A 10,000-nucleotide genomic window follows, 5' to 3' on the forward strand; every position below is an offset into this window, starting at 1 on the left:
ATTCCTTAGCAGTTCCAGTTATTACTTATAGCTACAATGTGTTGAACTGGAATATGAGTGAAGTAAAGAATATAGATAGGAAAATACGCAAGCTGCTGAGTTGTAATAGGATGCACCACCCAAAGGCAGACGTAGATCGCCTTTACCTTCCCAGAGCCCAAGGAGGTCGAGGCCTGATCCAATTTGAACTAGCTTACAAAACAACCACAATTGGACTGGCCAAATATCTCGAAATATCGAATGACTGGATGCTAAAGCTCGTGGAAAATCACGAGAGACGAAAGAAGCTTCATTCTATTATAAAGGAAAGCAAAAAATTTGCTATTGATCTCGTGCAGGATACCCAAACTGAACAACCCGAGGGAAGTACGGCAACTATTGTTGCAAAGAAGGTGAAAATGATGGCAACGAAAAAAGCGCACGAGCAATTGGCTGATAGGTGGGAGGAGAAACCTCTGCACGGCAAATATGTGACCCGCAGCAAACAAGCTGATGTTGACCAGAAGTAAACCCATCAGTGGCTACGGAGCTCAGGGCTAAAAGCAGAGAGCGAAGGTTTCATCCTGGCTGCTCAAGATCAAAGCCTATTAACCCGGAACTACCAGGCCAATGTGATGAAAAATGGAGCAGACCCAAAATGCCGATTCTGCAACGACATGATTGAAACAGTGGACCACCTAATCTCTGGATGTAAAGTCTTAGCACCAGTGGAGTATAAATTAAAACATGACAGAGTTGGCCAATATCTACACTGGCTAATAAGTCGGCATTACAATATCAAAACTGCCGACAAGTGGTATAATCACCACCCTGAGGCTGTAACTGACGGAGAAAATGTAACCATTCTGTGGGACTTTCCAGTACATACAGACCAAACCATCAAGGCCAATAAACCAGATATTGTTGTGAAAGACCAAAACAATAAAGTTTGCTTATTGATCGACATGAGCATCCCCTATGATCATAATATCTCAGCGAAAGAGTTTGACAAGCTCAGAAAATATAAAGACCTACTCATTGAAATTGAGAAAATGTGGCATCTCAAGGCGGTTACAATACCAGTGATCGTAGGAGCACTAGGAATGATCAAGAAGGGAACCGAAAATTATATGAGAATGATCCCTGGCTTACCATCCCTGCAAGAAGTGCAAAAGATTGTCTTAACTGGTACATCACACGTATTGAGAAGAGCATTGTCAATGTGAGAACTGTTGCTGCTCATGTATTTTAATTTAACTTTAAAAAAAAAAATTTTTTTTAAATGAACGAACTATTGAGTTTGGTTTAATGGCCTACCAATATATACTATGAGTTTCTTTGCCCTAGGAGTCGGGAAGACACTTGGCAAGAAATGGAAGCAAATTTGAAAGAAGAAAAAAAAAGTAATAATAATAATAATAATAATCATAATAATAATAATAAATGCCCTGATGCAGTACCAGACAGTGGCTCTCATGGCTTCTGATCTTAACTGATTGGAAATGTTATCATGTACATACAGCAAATATTCTGCTCAATACCACAGATTTGCTTGTCAGTTGTTTGACCATAACCAGTTGAGCATGTCCCTTAGTGGCTGACGATGTGTGCATCTCTGATCATGAGCAGAAGTAGTGGGGGAGCATCATAGCTATGTGTTGGGAGGAATTCTTTGGAGTTTGGATCATTCATCTATGGAAACATGAGTGTTTCGTTCAACATCCTTAAACAACTCTTATTCGGGGACCATTTGAGTGGGATGGGCTACTTGACTTGAAGAAAATTCAAACTGGGCCCCACCTGCAAGGTCATGTGCTGTTTATCTTGATATGAGATCACCATGTCGCACACTTGTGATTGTGATGCATGTGCTTGGTGTACCCTTATCAGACGGGTAGTCATGATGGGTATACTGGGCTTTGTGTATTTTACCCTAGTGTCACTTTGATGGTATGCACTGCTTTCTCACTCTATAATAATAATAATAATAATAATAATAATATAATAATAATAATAATAATAATGCAAAAGAAATAGACAAAGAAAAATCCCGACAATGGTTGAGAAGCTCAGGACTCAAAGCAGAGACAGAAGGATTTTTAATTGCAGCACAAGACCAAAGCCTCCCCACCAGAAATTACCAAAAACATGTAATGAAAATAAATATAACAAGTAACTGCAGAATATGTGGAGATGGACAAGAAACAATAAATCATATCTCTAGCTGCCCAGTCCTGGCTAAGAAGGAATATATTCACAGACACAACAGAGTTGGGACCTATATACACTGGAAACTATGCCAACATTATGGAATAACAACAGAAAAAAGATGGTATAGGCACACACCAGAAAAGGTCACAGAAAACGAGAAAGCAACCATACTCTGGGATATGCCAATACACACAGATAGAGAAATTAAGGCCAACAGACCAGATATAGTTGTCAGAGATCATGAAGAAAAAAAATGTTTTCTAATTGATGTATCAATACCGGCAGATGACAACGTGTCTCTAAAAGAAATGGAGAAACTTTCAAAATACAAAGACCTGGAAATAGAGGTAACTAGAATGTGGAATCTAAAAACAGAAACAATTCCTATCATAGTAGGTGCATTAGGCATGATAAAAAATATTCAGACAAATACATAACAAAAACACCAGGACTTACAAACACATAACATACAGAAAATTGCACTACTAGGCACTGCACACATCCTACGCAGAGCACTTTCAATACAGTAACCATCAGAGCATCACAACAAATCACAGCACATACCCAAGGCACACAGAGCTGTGCTAGGTAGTGAAGTGAAAGCACGATATAAAAAATATACTACTGAATAATAATAATAATAATAATAATAATAATAATAATAATGATGAGGAGGATGATGATAATAATAATAATAATAATAATAATAACAACAACAAAAATAATAATAATAATTATAATAATAATAATAATAATAATAATAATAATAATAATAATAATAATAACAATAATAATAACTTGGTAATAAACATGAATTTGTCAAATTTGGAAGGAAGAGTGCAGGTCAACTTAGTACACACCTTATTTAATCAACAATTAGTTGATTAAATTAGTCATGTACTAAGTTGATTCATACAATATTCTATTGACTTTGGAAGGCTAAAAAGCAAAATAGAAACCAGAAAGAGATTTGAACTCGGAACATAAAAAAGACTTCAATAACAAAATGATGTAAACACAGCCAAACATTTTGCAGTGTTTGGAGCTCTGCTACATGTTCTTTGCTGCCACATGTTTATGCTCCATGATGGTGATAATTACTTATTATTACAATTATAAGTATGCTGAGAGTTAACTGCATAATGTCCATTGTCTGGCTGACCAATTTGCTTTCTGGGATTTCTCAGTTGATAAGTGAGAGGCATTATCCAAATTCCATTCCTCAGTTGCCATAGTGAAGTCCTTTCTATTATTCAAAAGCGCTGGGTTTCTGCTGTCAGGCTGCCCTTTTCACCAATACAAAATGCATGGGGCTCTAGCACTTAATTTGATTAAACATTGCTGTATGATATAATGGTGCAATAAGTAGGTCAAATAGCTCAGAAATTGTTCTAGATGTGTAACTAACTGACTGCCACATCAACTTGCTCGCTTGCTGTTGTTACAAATGTCATACCAACTGCATTAATTGTTACCATTTTGATTTATGAACATATGAACATAATGACCACCACCACCACCACCACCACCACCACCACTACCACTACTACTACTACTACTACTACTACTACTACTACTACTACTACTACAGCTGTTACTGCTGCTGTTGTTGTTGTTGTTAAGCAACAAGACGGGTGAGGGTGATTTCACTGCGTCTGTTCTGTGGGTTGGGAGATGTCTGGCAGGTTGGGAGTGGAAGTCCACTTTTCCCAGATCCGAAGGACAAGGAGAGGGTCACTGGCCAGAGCTTCTGGGGTGGGGGGTTTGGCATTTGCGGCGGGCGATGGATCCGTGGACAGTCGTAGATGACATGCTCCGCCGTCTCCTCTCCCATCCCGCACTTTCTGCAGGTTCTGTCTATGGCTCGGTCGATCTTGTAGAGCCAGTACTTGAGGTCCGGGTGATGACCACTTCTAAGTCGGCTGAGTGTTTCCTGCTGCTGCCTGGTTAGAGACGAATCAGCGGCACTGCTCGTTTTATTTCCATGGTTGCCGTAGATCCTCTTGACTCTTTCGTGTTTGAAGGGAGGTGGTTTAAGTGCCCGGTGGATCGCTGCTTTCACTGCATCGTAGTGGTGGTGGGCTGTTGACTGGTCCCATTCCATGCCGGCTTTTGCCTTCTCGTCTGCCAAGTCGTTGCCAGGGATTCCGCAATGCCTAGGGCGCCAGGCGAAGGTTATCTGGCACCCGTTGTCACTGAGGTTTAAAAGGAGAATGAGGATTTCACATTCGTCTTCAGTCTTGGGGGGTAGTGATGGGTGAGCTGCTTTAATCTTCTGCAAAGCGGAGAGGCTGTCACTGACAATTCGCACTCTCGAGACACCTTCTTCTGTCAGGACTTCTTGAAGGCCTTTTGGTCGCTTTTAGCTCAGATTGGAAGGAGGAGCACCATTTGCCGGTAGGGATTGCAAAAGATCGGTGAATCTGGGGATCACTTGGATGGCCAGTGGTAACTATGACGCCTCCACCACCAGTTGCGTTACCATCTAATGCAGAGCCATCTGTGTAGATTGTGAGGTCAAAGGCGTTCCACCCCCTTTCTAGCTGTCGCATCGGCCACGTCTCCGGTCTTTCTTCCGGTTAGCTCGAATAGGTGGTCTCCGACATGGTGGTAGTAGTGCATGTGAGGTTTCAGGCTGTGTCGTACCAAATATGGTGGTCCAGTTTCTTCGTGTTTTCTCCTTCCAGCTCGATTTCGTAGTTCTCTGTCGGACAGAGGTTGTGGTGGTTTGGTGGTGTGGGTTGGTAACGGGTTGGCAAAGGGATTTCTCCAGGACGACCAATGCTGCTGCTGTTACTACTACTACTACTATACTACTACTACTACTACTACTACTACTACTACTACTACTACAACTACTACTACTACATTATGGTACCAACTAATAGCTGGCAGAAACGTTAGCACACCGGGTGAAATGCGTAACCATATTTCGTCTGCCGTTACGTTCTGGGTTCAAATTCCGCCGAGGTCGACTTTGCCTTTCATCCTTTCAGGGTCGATAAATTAAGTACCTGTTACGCACTGGGGTCGATATAATCGACTTAATCCGTTTGTCTGTCCTTGTTTGTCCCCTCTGTGTTTAGCCCCTTGTGGGCAATAAAGAAATATATATAAATATATATATTTGTTTAAGCCATATAAACATTGTTAGTGGGAGGGAGTCTCTGTCAATGGTAGCTTTCTGCATGCATATGTGGTGCAGCTGTGAGCCAAAAGTTTCGAGAAAGACTGGCAGTTACCCAAGTGGGCAAGTTTCTCTTCTATTCACCATCAATGGTGAGAAGAGGGCTATCTATCTCAATCAGGCAAGCATGGAAAAGCAGGCATTAAGCAAAAATAATGATGATGATGATAATGATGATGATGATATAGATATATATATATCCAAATGTTGGCAAACGAAATAGAGATAAGAATGTGCATTGTCCGTTTGATTGGAAAATTTCTATAAGTGGCTGAAGATTGCTCGACATTTTAAAACTGATGTAATACTTACAGTGTTTAATAAAATGAAGTAGCATGAAACAATTGTACCACTCTACCTCGGATATACTTGTTGCTTATTTTGATATATATACATATACATATACATATACATACATACATATATATATATATATATATATATATATATATATATATATATATATATATATATATATATATGTATATGTATATGTATATATATATATATATATATATATATATATATACACTGTTACTCTGAGTTTCCCGTTGCCATTCATTGGACAGTTTTTGCTAGAATTTGTCCGATGAACGGCAACCGGAAACTCAGAGTAACAGGTTTTGTTGAATTTTCTGCTGCTTTAAATAAAGCATATTACTCTACCACTGGTATTTGAGTACTCTTTTTTTCCACCTTGTTTCACATTTATGTGTTTACTCCGGTATATAGTTTCATGGGCAAAAAAAATGTTCAACTTCTTGCCTAGAGCGAGCCCACAGCAATATCATATCTTCTCCACTACGATTCCCTAAAACTTGAGAACTACACAACCAATTCCATTCAAATTTTACACATGCCTTACTTAGGGTCTATGTAGTTTCACGGGGGAAAAAAATGTTCAACTTCTTGCCTAGAGCGAGCCCATAGCAATAACATATCTTCTCCACTATTTCAGTATTACGTGTTAAAAGTGAAACAAAAACATTTCTTTATTTTATGTCAGATGCTTTCACTTTAACAATAAAAATAATAATAACAATTGTGTAGAGAGTGGTGTGTAGGGGAGAGCTCCTTCAATGGATATCTTGCTCATAAATCTGCTTTTTGTCCACTGCCTTTTCACTCATCTAATACTCTTTCACAAGCTGTCACTTTCTGCTTTTCTCTCTTCATCATGTACACATTACACACAGACATACTCAAACTAGTGCACTGTTGATTATGCACAACCGATTTTCAACATGATTACCCATAAGCATATGCTCACAAAAAACATGCTTGTGTGTTTTTATGCGTGTATGACATGATACGTGGAGTCAATAATGCAAATATGATTATTCATATTTTCACTTATATACTTCTTAATAACATTGAAATTCAAAATTTTAGCACAAACTGTACAATCTAGTAATAAAATGTTTCAGTTAAATTTTCTCTTATGCAGGTTTTACTTTAAATAATTTTTAGAATATTTCTGGGTCTTAGAATCTTCAAAAATAAAAGTTTTTTTTCTTTCTTATATCAATGCATAAGCACAGGCATTGTTGTATGGTAAGAAGCTTGCTTTCCAATCACATGGTTCTGGGTTCAGTCCCACTGTGTGGTACCTTGGGAAAGTATCTTCTACAATAGCCTTAGGCTGACCAATGCCTTGTGAGTGGATTTTATCGACAGAAACTGAAAGAAGCCCGCCATGTACATACATTTATTCATATATATATATATATATATATGCATATATATATTTGTATCTGTGTTTGTCCCCCACCACCGCTTGACAACTGGTGTTGGTGTGTTTACATCCCTGTAACCCAGGGGATTCACAAAAATGACCAATAAAACAAATACCAAGCTTAAAAATATAAGTACTGGGGTCAATTCATTTGACTAAAAATTCTTCAAGGCATTGCCCCAGCATGGCCAGAGTCCGATGACTTAGACATGTAAAAGATACATTAAAGAAACTTCTCTCTGTTGATGCTTAACAGACAATAAGAAAATAACGCAATAAAGGTTACACATGGAGCTATATTCAGAAGCAGCTTACTCTCTTACATGTCTAATACGAAATGTGCAAGCACAGATTTACAGGAAGGAATTACAACCGTGTTTTGTGGTCTGCTACCACAACAGCTCCTTTATAGGATCCAGTTAGCTGAAGACATCATCAGGAGGAACCACGTCCGGTTTCGGCCCCTGCTCCTCTACCGTTTTGACATGGCGGGGACCCCCCTTTCGGAGGTGTCTTCAGCTCTGGTGTTGGGTGCATGTCTTCTTTCTTCTTCTTTCTTCTGTTCCCTGGCCTCTTCGATGTATCGTCAGCGAGTGTCAGCCGGCAACTGACTGTCTTGTCAAATTTTTCCCTTTAAATACCTGCCGCATAGGCTCCAGCAGGCAGCCCCAGCAAGTTGTCATGTGACACTGTCTCACTTTAACTGTGCAAGCACAGATTTACACATGAATATGGAGTATTTGCATGAACACCTTGGGCAAGTGTTTTCTACTATTGGCCCAAATAATCAATGCCTTGTGAGTGAATTTGGTTGATGGAAACTGTACAGAAGAGGTGGCGAGCTGGCAGAATTGTTAGCACGCCGAGTGAAATGCTTAGTGGTATTTTGTCTGCCATTACGTTCTGAGTTCAAATTCCGTCGAGGTCGACTTTGCCTTTCATCCTTTTGGGGTCAATAAATTAAGTACCAGTTACGCACTGGGGTCGATATAATCAACTTAATCCATTTGTCTGTCCTTGTTTGTTCTCTCTGTGTTCAGTCCCCTGTGGGTAGTAAAGAAATAGGTATTTCGTCTGCTTTACGTTGTGAGTTCAAATTTCGTCGAGGTCGACTTTGCCTTTCATCCTTTCGGGGTCGATTAAATAAGTACCAGTTACGCACTGGGGTCGATGTAATCGACTTAATCCCTTTGCCTGTCCTTGTTTGTCCTCTCTGCATTTAGCCCCTTGTAGGTAGTAAAGAAATAGGAAACTGTACAGAAAATAAAAGATATTTTGGGGTCCAAGTATTGCAATGGAACGGGAAAGGAAATACAATTATGACGCTAACACATTTATTCAATATGATTACCTTTATTTTGAATCACAGCCTTAAGTTTAGGTGCAAATGCTTCACACATGGCATATAGCTGTTCTTGCAGAATTGAAGTCCATTCCTGGTGTTGAGCAAAGTATGAGGACTACTCAAGATCCTTGTCTTCAAAATGGATCCTTGTCTTCAAAACAGAAAAATCCAATGGGTTGAAATTAAGGCTTCATCCTTGCCTATGAATGACAGAATGTTTTCCTGAATCCAATTTTGTGTCTGTTTGGTGCTGTGGGATAGTGCCAAGTCCTGTTGGAAGCTCCAAGGCGTGCATTGAAAGTGCTCATTCACCTATGGAAGCAGTTAAGCTTCTAGAATGATGCTAATTTATTGCTGGGCATTAATTTTAACACCTGAGGGCACAAAAACTAGGGAGAACCTTCCAGTAGCTGTCACAGCTGCCCAAACCATAACTGACTGTGGGTTTTTATGTTGATTTACAACTCGACAAAGCCAGATACATTCCAAAGTTGGTCATTCTGGTGGTTTACTGTCTGTTCGATGATGGTGGATCATCTTGTAGGTTTGGGTCCTGAGATCCTCCTTCAGCACTCAATACATCAATGTTTGGTTTATTTTTGCTGTGGCAGCCAGTTTTCTGATGGAACGACAAGGATTTTGCTGTATCTTTTCTCTGGTACTTTTGATAAGTTGAGGTTTCGCACGCTTCCTTTTCAGTCACATTCAGGTTGATCAGTGATGGAACCAGTCTCTTGAAATTTCTCGACAGTTTGGAAAACTGTTGTTCATCTAATTTTAAGCTTTTTTTGCTATATCTGCATTACTTTCACCTCCTTTATGGAGGGTTATGATTTTCTTTCGCTCTATAACCATTATCTAATTTATAAATCTGAATTTATTTAGCCTGAAACAAAAAGAAGACACTCTAAGCTTTCATAATGATGTATAACTTTCATATCTTATCACATTTATTGATAGTTATTAAAGCCTGAAACTTTGGTTGCCTTAATTTCAGGACACTAAGTGTGCATGTGCGTGTGTGATGATGGCTGTCCATTCATCACTGAGGAAGACAATCACTGATCATTGCCCATGCAAAATGCCATCAATGTAGTTAGCTTCAACTGGGTTCATGTCTGTGACTTCCATACTTGCTATGATCTCCTTCTTGACTGGGTATTCTAGAGTTGCCTCACCAGCAATTGCACAACCTAAACTTTTAGGACCCAATGAGGCTTGCAAAGTACCTCACAGACCCCAATCACCCCCACTGACATGATCCAGAGACAAGCCATCCAGTGCCAATATGGAATACAATAGTGTCTCATACTCAGGACCTTCATCAGCTTCAAGACCTTAGAACCACATTAGTCAAGAGACACTATCTACCCTCAATTATAGATAATGAGATTAATTGTGCCAAGAAAATATTTATCAAAACATTAAGGAAAACAAAACAAAATCCCACACTTCATCTAAAAATACTGCCCTGTATATCAACACACAACTCTAGAAGCATTGAGGTATACAACATCTATCAATGCTCACTAGGGGCCCAAAG

This window comes from Octopus sinensis, linkage group LG6 (genome assembly GCF_006345805.1).
Source record: "Octopus sinensis linkage group LG6, ASM634580v1, whole genome shotgun sequence".
Taxonomy (NCBI): Eukaryota; Metazoa; Mollusca; class Cephalopoda; order Octopoda; family Octopodidae; genus Octopus; species Octopus sinensis.